The sequence below is a fragment of the Saccopteryx bilineata genome, chromosome 12 (genome assembly GCF_036850765.1).
Source record: "Saccopteryx bilineata isolate mSacBil1 chromosome 12, mSacBil1_pri_phased_curated, whole genome shotgun sequence".
Taxonomy (NCBI): Eukaryota; Metazoa; Chordata; class Mammalia; order Chiroptera; family Emballonuridae; genus Saccopteryx; species Saccopteryx bilineata.
Window position 1 is genome coordinate 57,141,949 of NC_089501.1, and position 22,268 is coordinate 57,164,216.

At 56.0% G+C, this 22,268-nt stretch overlaps 1 non-coding gene across 1 annotated transcript; it reads left to right on the top strand.

Annotated features, from left to right (window-relative positions):
- The first annotated feature begins 21,465 nt into the window (after positions 1–21,465).
- On the top strand, positions 21,466–21,541 carry TRNAG-ACC (transfer RNA glycine (anticodon ACC)). Its single transcript has one exon. It is a non-coding gene; the product is annotated as a tRNA-Gly (tRNA).
- Positions 21,542–22,268: the final 727 nt, after the last annotated feature.

The window sequence follows — 22,268 nt, forward strand, 5'->3', positions numbered from 1 at the left end:
AGCCGGCCAGCAGGGCTCCCTCGCTCCAGGCTCTGCTCGTTGGTGGCAGCAAACACTCCTGTGCGCCAGGCCGGACGGCCAAGGCCAGAGGCCCGAGAGGCTGAGCGCTTGGGAGACCCCTGGAAGGGGAGGGGGAGGCCCTGTGGCAGCCAGGACAGAGTCCCCGAGAGGCAGGAGTGTGCTGAGCAAACCCAGGGGGAAGCCCGGTTGCCGGGGTGACCGGTGCCATCCATCCAGAGCCAGCAGGAGGTGAAGCAGAGAGGGGCGGGTGCTCATGGAGGACACGTCCTGGGTGTGCCCGGAGAGGCCACGGTTGGGATGCAAGCTTGTACATGGACTGACTGACCGCAATGCCAGGGCCCGGAGGGCAGGGTGTCAGGCTCAGGGGCGGTCTGGGTGAAGCCACACAGGGCCTGAGCCCAGGGCACCACCACAGCAGAGGGGACAATGGGGAGGAGGACGGGCGGAGGAGCATTTAGGACAGTGGCCAGTGGGAAACAACGGGAAGAAATAGAGGGTCAACGTGCAGAGTGACCCCGGGCCACAGTGACCATTCCGTTACATGCCTGTCCCCGGGGCCAGCGCTGGAAGTCAACCCAATGATATCTTGGCTAGCTTGGGAGGGGCATCATATTTCTATAATCAACTTTATCGAGATGTCATTTACATGCAACAAAGCGCATTTGTTTTGGGGGTGATGCCAATGAATTTTGACAAGTTATATACGGTACCGGGACAAGCACCATCACAGTTAAATGATGGGATGTTTCTACCACCCTCTAAAGTTTCCTAGCCCCCCCCCATCACATCCCTGCCCCCGCCCCCTGCCCCTGTCCACTCCAGGCAACTGCTGACCGATCTTCTGTGATGGTCCACTGACCGCTTGCTCCAGAACCGTGTGTCCACGGAACCACATAGACTGTGCTCTGTGTGTGCTGTGTTCAGAGACCTCCATGGTGTGGGTTGTGTCCAATGCTGGGGGGGGGGGGAGCCTGCTGGTCAAGGCTGTTCATTCTCCCTCTCCTGGCAGGTGACCACGGAGGTTGCTTGACTTTGGCCAAGATGGGAGCATTTACACCAGAGCAATGGGCAAGAAGGATCAGCGAGGGACTTTAAAAAAAATTTTTTTTCCCTGAAGAACACACAGATGAACACTCACCAGCCGACCACTGGTCATGCCGTGGAATATTCACACTCATTTCCCATCACTCTTCTGGTCACGTGAGCAGAAAACCCAGGTCGCTTGCTGCTCCTGTCTCCCCAGCCTTGCTCACGCCTTGTTGCCCTGTGACCCCATGAGTCCGAGCACAGAGAAACAGAGGAGGACTCTGACCCATCTCCTAGCTCACGTGCCCGGGGCGCACTCTCCACAGTCAGTCGTTGGCTGTGCCGCAGACGACGGTCCCGTGGCCGGGGGTCGGGGGATACGTGCTACCCTGCTGTGGTTGGTCGAGAACCTTGCACAACCTCGGGGGCTTTTCAGAAGAAGCAGATGCCGCCCCTGAGTTTAGGGTGCTCTGTGCCCACACACGCTCAGCGTTGCTCCCTGTGCACTCAGCTCCCCGGCCGGGGGGACAAGAAGCATCTGCTCAACCTCGTCCCTGTCAGTCCCCTTGTCTTTGTGGGCTGTCCCCCTGGGGGCTCCTGGTGTGCTTTCAGCCAGAGGACCTCAGCTGAGACCACACGATGCACCAGAGAAGTTTTTAACAATGCTGAACCTTGAAAGAAAAGCAATTTCCTTTCTCCTGGGGCCTCTGATACTGACATTCCCAGGTAGGTTGAAGGGATTTCTTCCGGAGCCTCCCAGTTTTCAAATTCAAGAGTCAAAGAACAGCCCCACCCGGGCCAGCACCCAGAAGCACTCACGGGGGCTTGCCGCCCTGGCCGTGGGCTCTGTGCTTGCTAACATCCGAGCGCCCAGGTCTGCCCCAGGCTCCTCACTGCTCCTGCCGGGGGCGGGGGGTGGGGTGGGGACTGTCCTCTGGGAACCTGCACATTAGTGTGGCCTTTCCTTCCTGCAGGATTGGCTGTCACACCCGTGTCCCCCACGCATTCCTGGACGCTCCCTGACCATCTCGCATTTGCAAGAAATAGTTCCGCGGGCTGCTCTCGTCTTCACGCAGAAACATCTACGCCTGGTCGTTCTGAATGCCGCTGCTGGCTCTGTTCACGATCTGATGAGCAGGACCCTCCAGTTCCAGCGGTTTCTCTGTGGGAGGAAACAGAGTGAGTCAGCCACCCGGGGAACCAGGACGACTCGGCGTTCGGGACACATGGCATCCTTTCCGGTCTGTGGTCTGGGCCCGGGACCGGCGTGCCTGGCACCGCTGATGGGCACCCACACTCTCCGTTTCACTTCCAGTTCACTGCCTGGCCTCGCGTGATCTCCAGCCACTTAACACCCGGTCCTTTCCCAACCGTGTTGTGGAGCAAAAAGAAGTCACTCAACACCCAGTGACCTGGGGCTGATCTCAAGCTGGGCCCTTACGTCCGTCCGAGGAGAACACGCCGCAATTCTGAACGGGTTTGTGCGCACGGAGCGTGGTGGGACGGGCTGCCCCATGCGAACACTCGGAGGCCGGCGTCTCGATCCGAGAGCCGGGCGATGTCCCCGCGGGAGCGCCGTGACCCACGCCGGCAGCGGGCTCCCTGTGGGACTGACTTCCCTGCCCCGTGCCTTCCGTCTCCGAGCTCCCCTGCGCCGGGTGGCTTGTTTGATAGGGGTGGTTTGGCTCACTCGTTAGAAAGTTGTCCCTCTGGAGGAGCCAGTATCTAAGGAAACTTCCCTCAGTCTGCCTGTCTCTGCATCCGGCCCAGCTCCCGGCAGGGGGCAGACCCCCAGAGCCGGCTGGGGAACTGAAAACCAGGCTGTTCCCCCGGGCAGGGGTGCGCGTCACGATTTGAAGAAAGGTTTCAGGTTGCTCCCCCATTTCCTCATTTTGGGGACTACACATATTCAGCTTCTGAAAATTCTTTGAAAAAGGAGTAGTCCCCAGCGCTGACCCTCCGAGTGGCGTTCCTGCCTGTACACACACACACAGCACATCTCAGGTGTGGTGCCCAGGCCTGGGAGAGCGAGCCCCAAGTTGTCTGACCCGTGTAGACCTCGGTAGTCCGCCGCTGACGTGGATGGATGGCCTCAGGGGCCCCCCAGTCATGGGCCCCGGCACCCCTGCCCTTCGCGACGTGACCTCCCAGATCTGCCCTGGGCAGTGAATCGGCCTTGGCCTGTGACGTGCTTTGGTCAATGGGGCGTGGCAGAGGGACGGTGTTCCTGTCCTGCATGCAGCCCCCATCACAGGAACCGGCTGGGGCTGGCCTGGGAGCAGGAGAGGACACACAGGCCAGAGGTGACTGTCCCGGCTAAATCCACTCTAGACCAGACAGCCGAGGCTGAACTCAGCGTGTGAGTAGGTCCGGTCACACCGCCAGTCTGCCACCCAGCTCTCCTGTGGACCGGTGAGCAGTACCACAGGGTCAGTGTTGCGTGCCACTGAGTCTCAGGGCTGTTTCTTGTATGCTGTACCACCGAGTGCCACCCAAGACTGAATGATCTGTTACGGTGGCTTCACCAAGCTTGCAACCAGTAGTTACCTTCCCCTGGTAATTTTTACACATACCGATCTCTTTTTTATTATTTTTATTATTATTATTGTTTAGAAAAAGAGAGAGAGAGAGAGACAGACAGACAGACAGGGACAGACAGACAAGAAGGGAGAGATGAGAAGCATCAACTCACAGTTGTGGCACTTTTTTTGTTCATTGACTGCTTTCTCATACGTGTCTTGACCAGGAGGCTCCAGCTGAGCCAGTGACCCCTTGCTCAAGCCAGTGACCTTTGAGCTCAAGTCAGTGACCATGGGGTCATGTCTATGATCCCATGCTCAAGCCAGTGACCTCGTGCTCAGGCCAGTGAGCCTGCACTCAAGCCAGATGAGCCCACGCTCAAGCCAGCAACCTTGGGGTTTCGAAGCTGGGTCCTCAGTGTCCCAGTCCAACTGAATGGATAAAGAAAAAAAAGACTCAACTATATGTTGCTTACAAAAGACTCACCTCGGCCTTAAGGACAGAGGTGGGCAAAGTGAAGGGATGGGAGAAGATATTCCATACAAATAGAAATAATAATAATAATAAAAACAGAGGTAGCTGTAATGATAGCTATAATTATATCAGACATAATAGACTATAAGCCAGAGACTGTAACAAGAGACAGAGGTCATTATACAATATAATAATAAATGGGTCAATTCATCAGGAGGATGTAATAATTATAAATACTTATGCACCCAAAATAGGAGCAGTTAAGTATACAAAGCAAGAATCCACACCTCTGAAGGGAGAAAGAAACAGCAATAGAATAATACCAGGACATTTCAATACTCTACTTTTAACAATGGACACATCATTCAGACAGAAAATCAATAAGGAAAAGTTAGACTTAAACTACACGTTGGATCAGATGCACCTCCCAGACCTGTTCAGATAATTTCTACCCAACAGCAACAGAAGGTACAGTCTTCTCAAGGGTATAGGAAACATTCTCCAGGGCAGATCATATGTTAAGCCATAAATCAATTCTTAGTGAATTTAAGAAACCTAAAAACCATATCAAGCCATCCTTTCCAACCACAAAAAGGAGTCCGAAGAGGGAAGTGATAAACATACGTGAAGGTAAATGCGAGATCTCAAATAAACAACCTAATTTTACACCTCAGGGAACTTTACACCTCAAGAAACTTGCAAAAGCAGAACAAACTAAACCCAAAGTTAGCAGAAGGAAGGAAATAGCAAAGACCAGAGCAGACATCAATTAGATAGAAACTAAAAAGACAGTAGAAAAAAATCGATAAAACTAAGAGCTGGGTTTTTTTTTTAAAAAACAATAAACAAAATAGACAAACCTTTAGCCAAACTCAATAAATGCAGAAAAAGAATCTGAGAACATTTTAACATCCTTTCATGAGAAAAGCTGTCCACAAACTGAGGGGGATGTACCTCACCATAAAAAAAAAGGCCGGTCCCCCAACTCTCAATGGTGAAAACAGCAAAAGCTTGATCTCAAATATCAGTAACAAGATGTCGACTCTCACCCCTTCGGTTCAACAGATGCTGGAAGAGCAACCAGGAAACTAGGCCAGAAAAAGGAAAAAAAAAAAGGACGTACAAATTGGAAAGGAAGAAGTGAAATTGTCTCTATTTGAAGAGGACATGATATTATATGTGGAAAACCTGTCACACTTGACTGAAAAAACTGTTCAATTATTTCAGTACCGTTGCAGGATACAAAACCCATTCACAGAGACGGGCTGCACGGCCATACATCAACCACCAACGGTCAGAAAGAGAAATTAGGGAAACCATACCATTTATGCACAAAAGATCAACGAGATAGGAATAAATTTAACCAAAGAGGTGAAATACCTGTACACTAAAAACTGTAAGGTGTTGATGGAAGAAGTTGAAGAGGACACAGAGGGGTGGAAAGATGGTTGATGCGTTGGAAGAATTAATACTGTTAGAACATCCGTACTACCCAGAACACTCTACCGAGTCAATGAAATCCCTATCAAAATTTTAATGTATTTTTTCCACAGAAATAGAACAAACAATCTTAAAATTTGTGTGAAACCACAAAAGACCCCAAAGAGTCAAAGCAATCTTGAGAAAGAACAAAACTGGAAGTCTCACACTTCCTGATTTCAGATGATATCGGCACACACACACACACACACACACACACACACACACGAACACCAGACACACAGATCAATGGAACAGAATAGAGAGTTCAGAAATAGACTCACACATGCTCTGGTCAACTGGTTTTCTACGGAGGAGGCAAGAACATACAATGGGGAAAAGGCGGTTTCTTTCATCAGTGGTGTCTTAGGAGAACCGGACAGCCACAGGCAGAAGAATGAGACTGAATTCACGCTACGTTACACCTTACACAAAAATGAACTCCGGACAGATGGGAGATTTGCATGGAAGATGTGAAACCATCAAATTCCTATGAGGAAACAAAAGGGGTGAGCTCCTGCACATCTGTCTTGGCATTTTATTTTTTTTTATTTTTTATTTTTTTAGTTTGAAACCAAAAGCAAAGTAACAAAAGGAAAAAGAAACAGGTGAAGACTCCATCAAGGGCCAGGCTTCTGCGCTGCAGAGTAAATGTCAACAAAATGAAAACGCAACCCGCTGAATGGGAGACTGTATCTTCCAACCACATATCTGATAAGGGATTAAGATACAATATTTACCAGGAACTCTTACAACTCAATAGCAGAAATACAAAAAACAACACAAACAAAAAACCCAAAATAAACCCGATTGATAAATGGGCAAAAGATATAAAAATGGCCAACAGGTACCTGAAATATTGCTTAACTCTTCATCAGGGAAATATGCCAATTAAAATCTCAAGGAGAATTTATCTACTATAAAAAAGAGAAGAGATAACAAATGTTGATGAGGATGTGGAGAAAAATGAACTGTCTTACCCTGTTGGTAAGAGTGTCAGCTGGTGTAGCCGCTGCAGAAATCAGTAAGGGGATTCCTCAAGTAATTAAAAATAGAACTACCATCTGACCCAGGAATCCTACTTCTGGGTACATATCTATCCAAAGGAAACAAAGTCACTATCTTGAAGAGATGTCACTCCTCTGGGGTCCATAGCAGCTTTCTTCACAATAGGCAAGCTTCGGAAACAATGTAAGCGTCCACCAATAAAGGAGCCGATGTTCCGTGTAAAAATACAACGGAACATCCTTCAGCCTTTAAAGAGAAGGAAGTCCCGTCGTTTGCAACAACACAGAGGCTGGTGGAGGGCGTTACACCATGTGAAATAATCCAGAGACAGAGCCACACCGCATGGCATCACCGACTCGTGGAATGAAAAGGAAAAAAGAAGAAAAATCAAGTCACAGAAACCAAGAGCAGAACCATGAGCTTGGGGTTGGGGCTGGGGGACCCGGGAGAGGTTGTTTCAAATGTCACAAACTTTCAGTGATAAGATGGACGAGGTCTGAGCCTCTCATATAGGACATGGTGACGGTAGTTGATAATAATACTGTATCGCCTAATTGAAATTTGCTGAGAGAGAAGAACTCACCAAGAAAAAAAAAGGTTAATTCTGTGAGGTGATGCAATGCATTCACTCAATGAGGGTGGGGGGGTGATGCTTCTGCAATGTATCGAATTGCGTCGTACACTTGAGGCATCTTACCGTTTTTATGTGTCAATTAAGCCTCTATAGAGCTGGAAAAAATAAAGAAATGGAATTGTTCTGTGACGAGGCCTCCGGCATGTTTACCACACTCTTTCCTGAATGGGTCATGGGTGCTCAGCCCTGCGGCACCCACAGCCTGTGCCCGGCAGTGACCGGGAGACGGGCTGACCCGTCCGCCCTGTGCCCCACATGGTCCGACTCCCATCCTCCGCTCCGAGCTCTTCTCCTGCGCGGCTGAGGTGTTCTCTCTCCTTGCACCCGTGTGGGGGAGGGAAGACACTTTCTCCCGCCCCCTCCCGGTCCTCTCGCTGGGTCCCATCAGTGCAGTGACCGCTCCAGATGAGCCGGAGAGAATCAGCAGCAGCTTCTTCACACGGCATCCTGCTCACACACGGGTGGTTGGAACCCTCGTAGGCGAATCTGAGGAAAAGGGGGCTTCTGGGTGCGGGAGGAGGGTTGTGTGGGCAGGTACTCAGGGCTGTGGGATCGGGTGTGTCTGCAGATCTGGCTGCCTCCTGCTCTATAGAAACATCGTCAGAGTCTCCTCCCTCCCCGTGTGGTGAGGGACACTTGCTACAAACAAAGTTGTGCTTTTTTTCACAGAGGAAAACATGTTGTGTTCTCTGAGGCCCCCCCCCCACATCTGCTGATCCTCAGTGGTATTTGGTCCAAATAATCCCTCTGCCAAAGAGGTAGATTGTGTGTGTGTGTGTGTGGGGGGGGGGGTTTCCACACCCCTTGCCCGGGAATCAGACCAGAACTCTGTGCCCGGTGGCTCCCCGCTCTGCCGGGTCTGCTTCCCCGAACCCAACGGCCTCCTGCCTCCTGTGGACGGACCTCGCTACAACACAGCTTTCCGCAGCCTGCCCCCCTCTCCCCACCGTGTGTGACCTTCATGGACCCCAAAGTAAGGTGACCAACCTTTTTACAATGAAGAGGAGGACAAAAATAAATGGAAGAAAATAATATCGTAAATAAAAGACACATTTTATTCATTGCAACAATTAATACACTATAATATGATCAATGCATGATAAAAGTATTCGTGATATTTTATATTGTAATTATGCTTACATGCCGATTAATTTTTAATAATCATGGTAAGAAAAAAGTGCTCATTTAGATACAAAGACGTCACATCACACGCAATGGATCGAATCTGCATCAATCGAATACGGACGTTTACAGATGAGTCTTCCAGCATCAAAAAGGAGGACAGGTAGGAGGACACTTTTCGAGGGAGGACGGAACTTATAAAAGAAGGACTGTCCTCCCTGAAGGAGGACGACTGGTCACCTTACCCAAAGGCCCCTGGGCGGGGGTCAGATTCCTCCCGCAGACCGGCTCTGCCTTGTGGTCGCCTCCTGGCGTCTCCCCATCTGCGTCGGGGTGGCGGGCCGTTGGGCAGGGCTGGCTCTGCACTGTGGTCGTTAGGTGTAGGCTCTAGGGCAGGGGTCCCCAAACTACGGCCCGCGGACCGCATGCGGCCCCCTGAGGCCATTTATCCGGCCCCCACCGCACTTCCGGAAGGGGCACCTCTTTCATTGGTGGTCAGTGAGAGGAGCATAGTTCCCATTGAAATATTGGTCAGTTTGTTGATTTAAATTTACTTGTTCTTTATTTTAAATATTGTATTTGTTCCCGTTTTGTTTTTTTACTTTAAAATAAGATATGTGCAGTGTGCATAGGGATTTGTTCATAGTTTTTTTTATAGTCTGGCCCTCCAACGGTCTGAGGGACAGTGAACTGGCCCCCTGTGTAAAAAGTTTGGGGACCCCTGCTCTAGGGGGATCCTGTGGTCAGTTCACGCCATTGTCCACTGTGAGCCCTGAGTGGTCCTCCACAGAACAGAACAAGTCCTCAGACCCGGGACGTGCCCCGACGATGCAGACTTCCCTGGGACGCTCCTGCCGACACAGCAGGGCCAGAGCCCGGGACAGCCTCACACCTCGGTGCCCCGGAGGCCGGCGTGCAGACTCGGGGCCTCTTCTCTGGGCGCCCGTGTGTCTGGGCAGAAGCTCTACTGGGGAAGAAGGAGGGAACAGAAACGCCTTCACCATCTCCACACCCTCGTGTCTGAACGGGGGCAGACGCCTCTCAGACCTTCATCTCCCCCACGAGGCCACGGACGGGCCCACAGACGAAACAGACAACCAGGAGGCTGTGGCTCCTTCTTCCTGGGTTTCTGCTGGTTCAGGTGGGACGTCCAAACCCCACCGTCTCCCCTGAGCCCAGTCAGTGTCAGCGTGTGGTGTCCGTTCCCCACAAAGGGTGCAGTTTCGTGTCAACCTGGAAATGCTGAGGTCGCCGGTTCGAAACCCTGGGCTTGCCTGGTCAAGGCACATATGGGAGTTGATGCTTCCTGCTCCTCCCCCCTTCTCTCTCTCTGTCTCTCTCCTCTCTAAAAAAATGAATAAAATAAAGTTGCTGAAGACCAAGCAACAAAGGGTGCAGTTTCAGCTGCTCTAAGATCAGAAGGGGAGCAGGGGACACTCGTGTCTACGACATCGAGGGAGGAAGGACTGCCGTCCCTCTAGGCCTGCCCTGCAAACGGGTGGACACCGCTGAGACCCAGAGGGGCCGGGAGGCTGGGCTCGCCACCTGCCACGTCGGGACGGAGACCAGAGGAAGCCGACACCATCTGTGGTGCAGGACCCCTCCCTGCGCTGTTGGTAATGAGCACGCTCAGGGTTGGTCTGGTGAAAACCACGACCCCCCCCACCCCGGAAGTGAATGGGAGAAAAATAAGAAACAAGAGAAATAGCCCCTGTTTCCAGGATGCTTAGAGAAAGTACATAACTAGTGACTTTGTGTTGTCTTTAACACTTTTGATTTTTTTAATTGACTGATTTGAGAGAGAGAGAGAGAGAGAGAGAGATTCACTATTACACTTAGGCACTCACCGGTTGATTCTGGTCTGTGCCCTGACTGGGGTCAAACCCGCAACCCTGGTGTACAGGGACAATGCTCTAACCAGCTGAGCTGCCCGGGCAAGGCGTCATTGCTAACACTATTTTTTTTTTTTTTGTCTAGGAGCCAAAGGTCATGCTTTCGGAAGACATCTTGATTCTAGGGAATAAACGAAGACTGGAACTCTGGATTCGGTGATACTTCTGCCAGACGCACGTGCCCTGAATCCAGTCGCAGGGTTCCACTGGACAAACCGGGATTGAGGAACGTTCTCTCGTCTGTTCCCGTCTGCAGCGCCAAGGTCGTGAGACCAGGGCCAGACTGAGACACTCTTGACGCTGAAGGGCGCTGAGAACTCAGCACGCGTGATTCTAGATCGAAGCCCGTCGCTATGAAAGAGGGTGATGGGACGCCTGCTGTGAAGCTGAGGGTGTCCAGGGCCGTCGGGCGGATCTGTGCCGACTGCGGGGGGGGGGGAGCACCCTTCCTGCCCAGACGTATCCATTTCCACCACATTTGCAAGATCGCCAGGCGCCCATCGGCCACAAATAGTTTCTCTTCACGTTTTCGGCTCACTGCGAGCTGCCACTCGGGATGATGACAAGGAAAATAGAAAAAGCACCATGTTAGTGAGAGAGAGAAGCATCTTCAAACTAGATCTGGAAGGAGGTGGTGGAGAGAGTAAGGGAGGAGACATGGGTCCAGAGCTTGCCTGGAGCAGCCGGTGGAATCAACGTTCTATGTTCACGACCTCTCACCCGTCCAGCGCCAGAACTCTGGGACCCTGACTACGCATTAGGGTTCACTCTCAGTTGTTTTCATCTATTCACTCTTTGGTTTTATTGGACTGCGTGTTGGTTCTGAAGCACCGACCTACAGAAGCCCTCAGAACCTCCCTTCTGAACTGCCCCCAGGTGACAGATGTTTCAACATGTGATCCGGAGAAATATATAATAAGATGATGCTTGGGGGAGATAGTGACGAGTGAGAATTATTCAGGGTCCGGCTGAGACAACCTTTCTCAGGGGAGGTGGGAGGGAAGAGCAGGGGGTGAAGGGCGTGGCCTCTGTGTGTTCTCGTCATGAGAAGGTTGCTATTAGTTCACAGTCGTGTCAACACCATCCGTACTGACAGATGCCAGCTGGCGACCGTTCTGAATCAGCGGGTCTGAAGAGACAGTGAAGGCAGTTGGTGATCACCAGGGCTGTTGGGATGGTTAGGTCGCCGTAGGAGGGACGCTCAGGCCTGATGAGTCCTGTAGGAAGGTTACGCACCCGCGCACCGTCGAGCTGAGGCCCTGGTGGCTTCGGCCCGAGAGGACGGGAAGCTTCAGCCGGCCCGGGATGGACCTCGGCTGTATTTCTCGCCACCACACGGGGAAAACGTCCATTACCTGTGGCAGTTAAACAGGGGACGGGGTGGTGGTTAAACAGGGGAGGAGGTGGTGATTAATGATCAAGCAACAGAACGCTCAGGTGAGCGCAGGGGGACGGTGGGTGTCGGGCTGGCAGGATGACCGAGGGTCAGGCGAAGGCAAGCCATCAGCCAGGATTGCCCAGGTGGGGAGGTGGGAAACTGCCCCGGCCCCCGGCACCTGACATTCAGCCTGGCTAGTGGAGGCTTTGGTGGGGGACCCTGGACCCGAACCTAACGGGAATGAGCAAGCTTGATTACCTTCACTGAGCCTGGCCAGGTTAGAGCACCACCCCCATACAGCAGGGGGGAGGGTCCTACCCCCCCGGCCAAGGTGCATGTAGGAGTCAACCAGCGGAATGCATGAAGAAGTGGAACAACCAATAGATGTTCCTCTCTCTCTAAGATCAATCAGTAAAACATAATTTTAAAACGCCATTGATTTTTCAAGGAAGCTGGGGTCTGAGGAGCAAGGTCATTGAAGTCGCACTCGCCCCAGGAGTCTTGGTGAGGACTCTCTCACAGTATCTGTGTCCTTAGGTGCCGGGGTCAGAGGCAAAACTGCGGGTTGTGTCTGAAATTAGACGGGATGATCCTTCTGCTTCTATCAATGAATCTGGGTGGAGCGGTTAGGAGACAATGTAACGCTTCCATCACCCCCCGTAACGCTTCCATCACCCCCCTCCCCCCAGCCCAATAGCCCTTTCTCCGTCTTACTCAGCTGTCTAAACAACAGCTCTGGTTGAACTCAGCCTGCCTCCCACTCAGCTCTTGCGCCCACACCAGTGGATTGTGTCTCTAGAAAAAGCCAGCGAACCCGTGTGGCGGCTGCTCTCGCTTGCTTTAGATTCCCGGTGGCTCACCTTATGGTTTCCCGGCAGTTATATAATTCGCTAGCTCCTCCCCCCCCCCGGCCGGCCCCGCCCCCAGCCCCCCCCCGTCCCCCGCCCCCAGCCCCTCCACCCTGTCCCCCGCCCCCAGCACCCCCACCCTGTCCCCGCCCCCAGCCCCTCCACCCTGTCCCCCGCCCCCAGCCCCCCCACCCTGTCCCCCGCCCCCAGCCCCTCCACCCTGTCCCCCGCCCCCAGCACCCCCACCCTGTCCCCCGCCCCCCAGCCCCTCCACCCTGTCCCCCGCCCCCAGCACCCCCACCCTGTCCCCCGCCCCCAGCCCCTCCACCCTGTCCCCCGCCCCCAGCACCCCCACCCTGTCCCCCGCCCCCAGCCCCTCCACCCTGTCCCCCGCCCCCCAGCCCCTCCACCCTGTCCCCCGCCCCCAGCACCCCCACCCTGTCCCCCGCCCCCAGCCCCTCCACCCTGTCCCCCGCCCCCAGCACCCCAACCCTGTCCCCCGCCCCCCAGCCCCTCCACCCTGTCCCCCGCCCCCCAGCATCCCCACCCTGTCCCCCGCCCCCAGCACCCCCACCCTGTCCCCCGCCCCCAGCCCCTCCACCCTGTCCCCCGCCCCCAGCACCCCCACCCTGTCCCCCGCCCCCAGCCCCTCCACCCTGCCCCCCGCCCCCCAGCTGCGGCTGCTCATTCCTTTTCCTCTCCTGTTGAAGCAGAGGTTTCTCTCGTCACCCTCCGCCCGTGACCTGGTTTCACATTGCCTCGAGAACAGGAACCCGTCAGAAACAACCTGCTGAAGCACTCGGCGCCCCCCTCACCTGCCCACCTGTCTGCGGGCCTTCTTCTGGCCACGCCCGAGGGAGAGCGCCCGCTCCTAGCCCGGGGCAAGCCCTCTCCCCTGCACTGCCCCCGGGCTCCCGGCTGGTTCATTCTCACAGATGGGGGAGCGTGCCCTTTCTCCTGTCCTAACAGAATAGCTTCCTGACCCTGGCAGCACCCCTAGCGAGGGCTCCTTCTCCTCACTTCAGGGACCCCCCTGTCTTCGCCCCGTACTCAATCCCCTCCCACTCGGGTCTCTAGAATGTGTTTTTCCTACGCCTCTCCGCCGACATCGGGTCAAGGTGGCAGTGATGCACCTGCTGCTAAATCTAATGGTCAATCTTTTCCTTTTCTTTTTTTTTAATTTTCGTGTCGCTCCATCTGCCAGCAGCACGGATGTGGTGGCTGGAGGATGCTCTTCTTGAAACACTTCTGCCCTTGGGCCTCCAGGCCTCAGACCCTGGACCTCCTCTTCCTTCCCTGGGGCCTCTGTGCCCGCCCCCCCTTGCTGAAGGCATCCATCCACAGGCTGATGACCCCGAAGTGGGCACCTTCAGCCCAGGGCCCCCCAGGGCTCCATGTTCACGGAAGGAGCTGTGTACAGGGATCGCCGCGGGGCTGGTCCAACGGGCAGCTCCCCGCTCTCGAGTTCCTGACTGACTCCCTGATGCCCTGCCCCACCCACACCTGCTCCTCTGAGCTTCTCCCCACATTTCCACGGGTCTCCTTCTATCCGCTGTTCAGGTCAAACACCTTGGAGCCTTTTTCTGTGTCCTCTCTTGCTCTCAAACGCCACATCCGCCTGTGTGGTGTGTACATTCCATTAATCTCCAGAACGTCCCCTGCAGGAAAATGGCTGCAGACAGCAGCCCGGGGACAAGTCTTTGGTGCGGACTTTGGAACGCGAGTCCTGCGGGGGCAGAACGCCGCTCCGTCCGGCTAGCGCTGCGACGATTGTTTAAAGGAACCAGCTGGTCCCTGTAACCTTTTCCTGTCTACCTGAGAGGTATTAGTTAATCATCCTCTGCACCTGGACCCAGGCTCTGCTAATCTGCTTGATGAGCAAAGACACGAATAAACAGGAGGAGGCTGCAGAGGGCTGGGCTCCCAGTCCTGGAGGCCGGAGTCCCCTGAGCCCGTCTCTTCTCTGTGCTGTGTCTTGCGTGTGTTTTTTCCTCAGTCCTGCAGCGCCCTCCTCTCGTGCACGCTCACGGCCGAGCTGCTCTCACAGGCCCCGACGTGTCTGACCGGGATGCTCCCCCGAGTCCCCCCTAAGGCCCTCCTGCTCCACTGGAACATGGCCTCCCGGGTCCTCGCTCCTGACAGTGTAAGGCGGATGCTGTCACTCAAGCCTCCCCGGCTTCCTGTGGACCCTGAGGAGCGGGCGCAGTCCCTCTGCTGGGCTGCAAGGCCCCACCGCCCGGCCCCCGTCACCTCTTCACCCCTCAACTTCCATTGCCTTCCCGCCCTCTGGCTCACGCTAGCCACGCTGGCCTCGCACGGGCCGGGCGGACGCATCAGGGACACTGCTAGGACTGTCCCCTTGTCCTCAAACGCACCCTCCCCCGCCTCCAGACACTCGTGTGGCTCCCCCCTCCCCCTCAGGGCTCTGCTCACAGGTTGGTTCCTCAGGGAAACCTTCCCTGTTTGTTCCATGTCACATGACCTCAGCCATCCCCATCTGACCTCCCTGCTTGACTTTTCTCCATGGCAACCATCATCACCTACCATACTCTACACCTTTTCCTTTATTTTGTCTGTGGTCTGGCCTTCCCGGACAGAATGGACACCCCTTGGGGAAGGGAGGGGGAGGGGCCAAGGCTTTTGTCTGTTTTATCCCCTCCTGTCACGCTTCTGCCTAGAAAGTGTGCAGCACACACAGTAGGTGTGCAGCCAGTGTTCGCGGCAGGAAGGGATGAATGGTCGTGGGGTGTGCGTGTGTGGGGGGGCGTGGGAGACCCAGGCTTCGGTTTTGCACTCACTGCTCGGATTCAGACACCGCCCACCAAATTACTGAGCATCTCCTGTGCTAGTTTCTTTCTGTCTTTGAAACATTTTACCAGAATTGTTTGTCAGGGTTGAAGGAGACAAGAAATAGGAAAAGTAACCTTTTCATCTGTGTAAGCACAGTGTTAGTGCACATTAACAATGCTATTTATACTCATAAGACAAACCACAGATGTGTGTGCCTCCCCGCTCTTTGCCCTGCAGTGTCTTGGGGCTTGTATTAAGGGTTGATCTGGGACTTTTCTTGGGGGCACTCGTCTCTTGACTAATGCTTATTTCAGACGTAGGTGGTGAAGGCAGTCCCGGCTAATACCCAGAATGAACGCTGACAGTTCCCGGGGCGGGGGCGGGGTGGAAACTCAGGGTTCGGCCGTCCCTAACTGGGTCACGTTACAGTGTCACGGCCACGTGCCGTGGGAGCCCGTCGATGAAGCAGCATGCGTCCTTGGAGGGTGGCATTTCTCTTGGTCAACTGGGTCATGCCTCCTTTTGGGTCACAGACCTATAGTATTAGTGACGTGCGGTGTTCTCCTCATTACGTCTTCACCTGGAAAAGCATCAGTCAGGTAGTTTTTCAGGCGTTCTACTCTTTTAAAGAACAGGATCATGGGTAGTCACCCATCACATTGACTGGGCTTTTCAGAGAACTTCACCATCGTTCTCCTGAACTTGGAATTTCCGAGAAGAATCAGAAATATTCCACAGACCAATAATTCTGAAACACGCCAAAAAAAAAAAAAAATTTCATCTCTCAAACTGAAATGATCAAGTGACCTAGTTACATAAACTTGCCTTCCTGCCTCCACCGATGTGTCACCTTTCTATGATCTGAAGTGTGTATTGAAGAATTAAATGTGTGGTGAGGTAGTTTCACCGCACGGCCCGGCGTGTGGGTGCAGAGCAGAGCGCACTTGAGGAGAAGGCGGCTGGGTGCCGGCCGAGAGGACCGACGTCCCCGGGGCAGGAGCCCGCAGGTCACAGGCCATCGACACCGTCCACACCATCGACACCGACACCGTGCCGACTCGTCGGAAGATTCGCTGCATTTACACCGAGGAAGAGAAATCTGAAATTTCTCAGAAATCTGAAATTCCAGAGAGGACCCTGTGGTGGCTGCTGGTCTGTTGGTGAGTTTGTGTTTTTTTCCTGGAGTTTAGAAAATGCTCCATCCCTGTTGCCAAGTCAGACGGATTTCCTGGGACACTTCAGTCGTGGCACGGGAGGGAGAAGGGACGTCTCCTTCCTTTGGCGGCATCTGTTCGGGGTGACACACTGTTCCTGGGACGTCACCTGCCTTATTTCGTGGATTCTGCCGGAAGGCCTGGGAGACAGGTGTGGTTACAGGGTTAGAGGGACAGAGTCCCCCGTCCGTCTGGGGCAGCAGAGTGCTATGGGTCCAGGGTTTTCTGATTCCAGAGCCTGTGCTCTTTCTGTCCGATAAGGACATTCACCTGTGACCTGAGGTCGGCCGACTGGCACTTGGGGAAAAAACTGTAGGCGCCTTGCAAAGCCGGTGAACCAGAGCTGCCTCTGCAGGGGCAGTCGGTCTGGGGGCGGCTCAGCTACAGAGAAGGAACGCAGATTCCACAGCCCCAAGCCGGGAACACAGTGCCCGGAGCGTGCCGTGCACCTGCGCGCCCCGGGCTGCAGCTGTGCGCACAACCAGGGGGCGGGGTGGGCGTCCACGCGCGGGGAGCACAGAGGGGCGATCGGCCGGCCGCGTGCGGGGAGAGGGCGCTGTTCCGGGCGAGCAGGGCGGGGCGGGAGCTGGTCCCACGCGGACGGACGGGGCGCGGGCCGCAGGGCGTGATGGGCAGCCGGGAGCCGGGTCAGCCGCCTGCACGTGCCCACGGGAACACATGCCCGCACGCGGGCGTCCGCACGGTCTGGGTCAGTTCGGGAGGCTGTGGTTCATGGGGAGACGTTCCCGTGACAACACCGTCTTCCCAGTGAAAGTGTTAACTGGATGGAAGCCAGTTTCGCTGTGTCGGTGATTAACGTGTTTGCGCCGTTTAGAGACATTATCGGCATTTACACCACACGGTCGCAGGCGTGGGTTCTGACCAGGCTGGAGGTCTCTTCTCTGAGTCCAGCTGCTGAGCCCCCCTCGCCTGGAGGCCCATGACCCGCCATCGGAACCCTGTGTGACCAACAGGGAAAGAGGAAATGAGCAGAAATAGAAACTCGGGGGCCCAAACAGACACCCCGAAGCCCGTCCACGGGGCCTGTGAGCTCTCTCCCGGGGGACCCTGAAGCCCGTCCGTGGGGCCTGTGAGCTCTCTCCCGGGGGACCCCAAAGCCCGTCTGTGGGGCCTGTGAGCTCTCCCGGGGACCCCGAAACCCGTCCACGGGGCCCTGTGAGCTCTCTCCCGGGGGACCCTGAAGCCCGTCCGTGGGGCCTGTGAGCTCTCCTAGGGACCCCGAAGCCCGTCCATGGGGCCCTGTGAGCTCTCTCCCGGGGGACCCCGAAGCCCATCTGTGGGGCCTGTGAGCTCTCTCCCGGGGGACCCTGAAGCCCGTCCGTGGGGCCTGTGAGCTCTCCTGGGGACCCCGAAGCCCATCCATGGGGCCCTGTGAGCTCTCTCCCGGGGGACCCCGAAGCCCATCTGTGGGGCCTGTGAGCTCTCTCCCGGGGGACCCTGAAGCCCGTCCGTGGGGCCTGTGAGCTCTCTCCCGGGGGACCCCAAAGCCCGTCCATGGGGCCTGTGAGCTCTCTCCCGGGGGACCCCGAAGCCCGTCCGTGGGGCCTGTGAGCTCTCTCCCGGGGGACCCCATCCGTGGGGCCTGTGAGCTCTCCCCCGGGGGACCCCGAAGCCCGTCCACGGGGCCTGTGAGCTCTCCCCCGGGGGACCCTGAAGCCCATCCGTGGGGCCTGTGAGCTCTCTCCCAGGGGACCCCTCAGGTGCATTCAGATGTGCTGACTCCTATTTTAGGTGCAGTTCTGATAAGTGGACCTGCTCAGGTTCCCAGCCCAGACCTCGTGAGTTCTGGAAGGGGCGCAGTGGGAGCGTCACCCCTGCAGTCAGAGAGAGCCGGTACCCGGGCAGGACAGGGGGCCCCTGCCATCAGAAGTCGGGATGGGAAACCCCGCTGTAGAGAGAGGACAGCTCAGCCTAACGGAGAAGCAAGCCGGCCTCTGGTGCAGTGCTGCAGAGGGGGAGGCCCTGGTCCATGGCGGGGGCCACAGGGGCCGGGGGCAGGGCTGGGCCACACGGAGCTTTTACCAGAAGACACACTTGAGCAGAGATTTCATCAGTCAGAGCTCAACTTTTAAAAAATATTTAATATCCACACAATAACGTCAGCGGCAAGCCCATTCAAACACCTTTGCCCAAGAACAAGATCGGGCGGACATGGGTGTGTCCCTGTGACCAGTGCTAAGCGTCCAGGGCAGGGGGCCCAAGCTCAGAGGGTACCACGGCCAGGCACACAGTTCAAAAAAAGAAGATCCCCTATCGGACCGGGCTGGTGATCAAAACACATGGCTTTTACTTTGTAAGGTGTTTCTGTTGTGGGGGGAGGGGCTGAGGTGGGGGGGGGAGGAAGCTGAGCAGAGAGAATGACAACCTGAAACAGGAAAGGGGGGCGGGACAAAGGAGAGGAGAAATGTGAAGACAGCACCCAGAGCCGGGGGGGGGGGGGGCGGGGGGGGCACGGGCAGTCACCTTGACCAGGTGGGGGGCAGGCTGACCCCGTGACTGTGACCCTGGGCTCAGCGGAATCTCACCTATCAAGTGCTCACAGGCAGAGTTGGGTCACCCACAGTCCGGGGCGGGGGGTCCCCTAGAAATGGGGTGGGGCCAGGTTGTTTGGGGCCCCCCGTTGCTATTCTGTTCAGCGCCTCTCTCCCTTGACCGAGTTCAATGTCACGAGGACTCCGTGGTCCCCTGCTGTCCCCCCACTCGCCACACACAGCAGCTGGAGTTCTCGGGGTGCACAGAGCTCTCGGGGTGCACGGAGGATGAGCGTGAGGGGTCAGCAAGGGCGTGCACTTGGCTGAGGCCTTCCGGAGCCTTCTGCGTGGGTGTGGTCTCCCGCGCGGGATCACAGACCGTGCTCCTGACCGGCGTCAGACGTGTCTCTCCCCCCGGGAGCGGTGACTCGTGAGCTCGGGCGCCAGGACGCCCCTCTTCCCGACGTGGAAAACCCCAGTCCGTTCGAGGGGAGGCCGGTGTCTCCGGCCGCTGCGCTCTCTCTGCGTGGTGGACGTGGCTCAGGGTGGGGCAGGCTCCCGTTCCGTCGCTGTGACCACCGAGGAGGGGGCACCCAGCAGCACCCTTCCTCATTTCTGTAGTACCTGTATAAGTAGCCAGCCGTTCCTGTCAGACAGAACGAAAATGCAGGCCCTGAATCTGGGTCACTAGGAGAGCAATGACTCAGTGGAGGCCCCAGGCCCTTTGCTCGGGCTGCCCCGGCCCGTCCTGCACGGGGGAGCACCGGGGAGCAGGTGAAGGCAGGGGTGTCTCGACAGAGGAGGGAGGAGGCTTTAGATTTCATTTGTGGGTTTATCCAACAGCAAAACTGTTCGGCGGGGACCCCAACACCAAAAGGATGTGTGGCTTCTTTCGGGCAGACACACAGATATTTTAGTAAATCTAAAAATCACTGTCTTCTGTGGATCCTGAAGGGAAAACGCAATAACATAAATCAGTCTCCTTGGGTCTGGTTTGTGAATTTGAGCCATTTCAGATCCCATCAAACAGGGTAGAGTGGTTTTCACCTCCTTCTCGGGGGCCATAGATGAACACCTCGATTGCTTCTGGTCAGACTTGCCATGGGCCCTGGCTTCGCGATGGGCGTGGCCAGAGGCTCTGGGCCCCGGGCTGACTGGGTCGTGGTGTCTTTTGAGCTCCTGGTTTGGCAGAACCGGTGAGAGCGGGCCTTCCTGTCACCCCACCCTATCCAGCATGGTGAAGTCCATTACGCACTCATTGAAGAGTTCATGATGTTTTTTAAGTAAGTCCGAGCAGAGAGAGCCACATCCGCTGGGTATTGGTGGTAGTAGAGCCACCGAGAGCTATGTTATGGATAGCAGTCACCCCGTGAGGTCACCCCGTGAGGTCACCCCGTGAGGTCAGCCCGTGAGGTCACCCCGTGTGGTCAGCCCGTGAGGTCACCCCATGAGGTCAGCCCGTGAGGTCACCCCGTGTGGTCAGCCCGTGAGGTCACCCCGTGAGGTCAGCCCGTGAGGTCCTGTGAGGTCAGCCCATGAGGTCAGCCCGTGAGGTCACCCGTGAGGTCACCCCGTGAGGTCAGCCCATGCAGCCTGTGAGGTCATCCTGTGAGGTCACCCCGTGAGGTCAGCCCATGAGGTCACCCCGTGAGGTCATCCCGTGAGGTCATCCCGTGAGGTCAGCCTGTGAGGTCACCCTGTGAGGTCAGCCCGTGCAGCCTGTGAGGTCATCCTGTGAGGTCATCCCGTGAGGTCATCCCGTGAGGTCACCCTGTGAGGTCAGCCCGTGAGGTCAGCCCGTGCAGCCTGTGAGGTCATCCCGTGAGGTCATCCCGTGAGGTCACCCCGTGACGTCAGCCCGTGAGGTCACCCCGTGAGGTCAGCCCATGAGGTCAGCCCATGCAGCCCATGGGGTCACCCTGTGAGGTCAGCCCGCATGTACCAGGGCTCTTGCTTCCTGTGCGGCGAGGGCTGTGCCCTCTTCACCATTTCCTGCGCCCGACGTGAAGCAAACAACACGTTCACTGTTCTGGAAACTTGACCACGGAGGACGCCGTGATTCTGGGAGTGCTCGGACGGTGGGCGTCAGGAACTGTGTCGTCTTCCTGCTGAGCGTGGGTGGCACGTCATCAGTCCTTTGGGTGGTCTTCCAAGTTCGGTTTCCATCAGACAGCGAGGCCCCTCGCAGTCACGCACAGAACGCACGGAGCTGGGGGACCCGCTGCCTTTCTCGTGTTTCTGCCCCCCCCCGTGCAACCCCCATCCTCACTTTAACGGATTCCTTCCCGGGCTCCGTGCTGAACACAGCCCCGCCTCCGTGCCCACTTGTACTTATAGACGTTGGTGAGAAGGAGGCCGTGTCAAGGAGGTGGCGGTCAGGGTGGGAACTTTAAATTTGGGACGTCGGATAAAATTTTGCAGAAGGACAGCTGTTTTCACGAAGCCGGCTCAAAAATTTGGCACACACCCCCCTCTCCTCCTCCATTTGTCAAAGACCCCCCCCCCAAACATGGTAGAAAGAAGGAATATGGGTTCAATCAAAGTCATCTTTAAAACAGTTGCCGTGGACCCTGGCCAGTTGGCTCAGTGGTAGAGCGTCAGCCCACCATGTAGAAGTCCTGGGTTCGATTCCCGGCCAGGGCACACAGGAGAAGCACCCATCTGCTTCTCCACCCCTCCCCCCCTCCTTCCTCTCTGTCTCTATCTTCCCCTCCCGCAGCCAAGGCTCCATTAGAGCAAAGTTGGCCTGGGCACTGAGGATGGCTCCATGAACTCCACCTCAGGTGCTAGAATGGCTCTGGTTGCAACAGAGCAACGTCCCAGAGGGGCAGAGCATCGCCCCCTGGTGGGCATGCCAGGTGGATCCTGGTCGGGCGCATGCAGGAAGAAGTCTGTCTGACTGCTTCCCTGCCAGCTTCTCACTTTAGAAAAATATTTTAAAAAACCCCCAAAACCCAAAACAACAACAAAAAACAGTTGCCCTGACCCATCGGACATGCCGCTCCCTGAGTTGTGAGCACGGGGTCTCCAGCCCTGGGAAGCAGGCAGCTGGCGATGGGAGAACACGGGGGAAATTTCCAGACTCTCGCTGTGTCTCTTGAAGGACACGCAGGGCACGTTTCTGCACCGCCCTCCTGGGCTCCCGGATTCTCTCAGCCTCGCCGGCCGTTCTGGGGAACTTCTGCAGAAGCCCGGACTCGCTCGCCCACTTCCAGACTCTGCCTCCAGCTTCCCCTTTCCACCGCCTCCTGGCTCTTCCTTGTTGAGGTCGGGAGGCTCTGGGCTCACCCCTTTTCCCCTCTTCCTCGTGCACACGGAGCCGTGACGATCTTTCTCCGGTTCCTCTCCGGAGCCACACAGGACGTCTGGG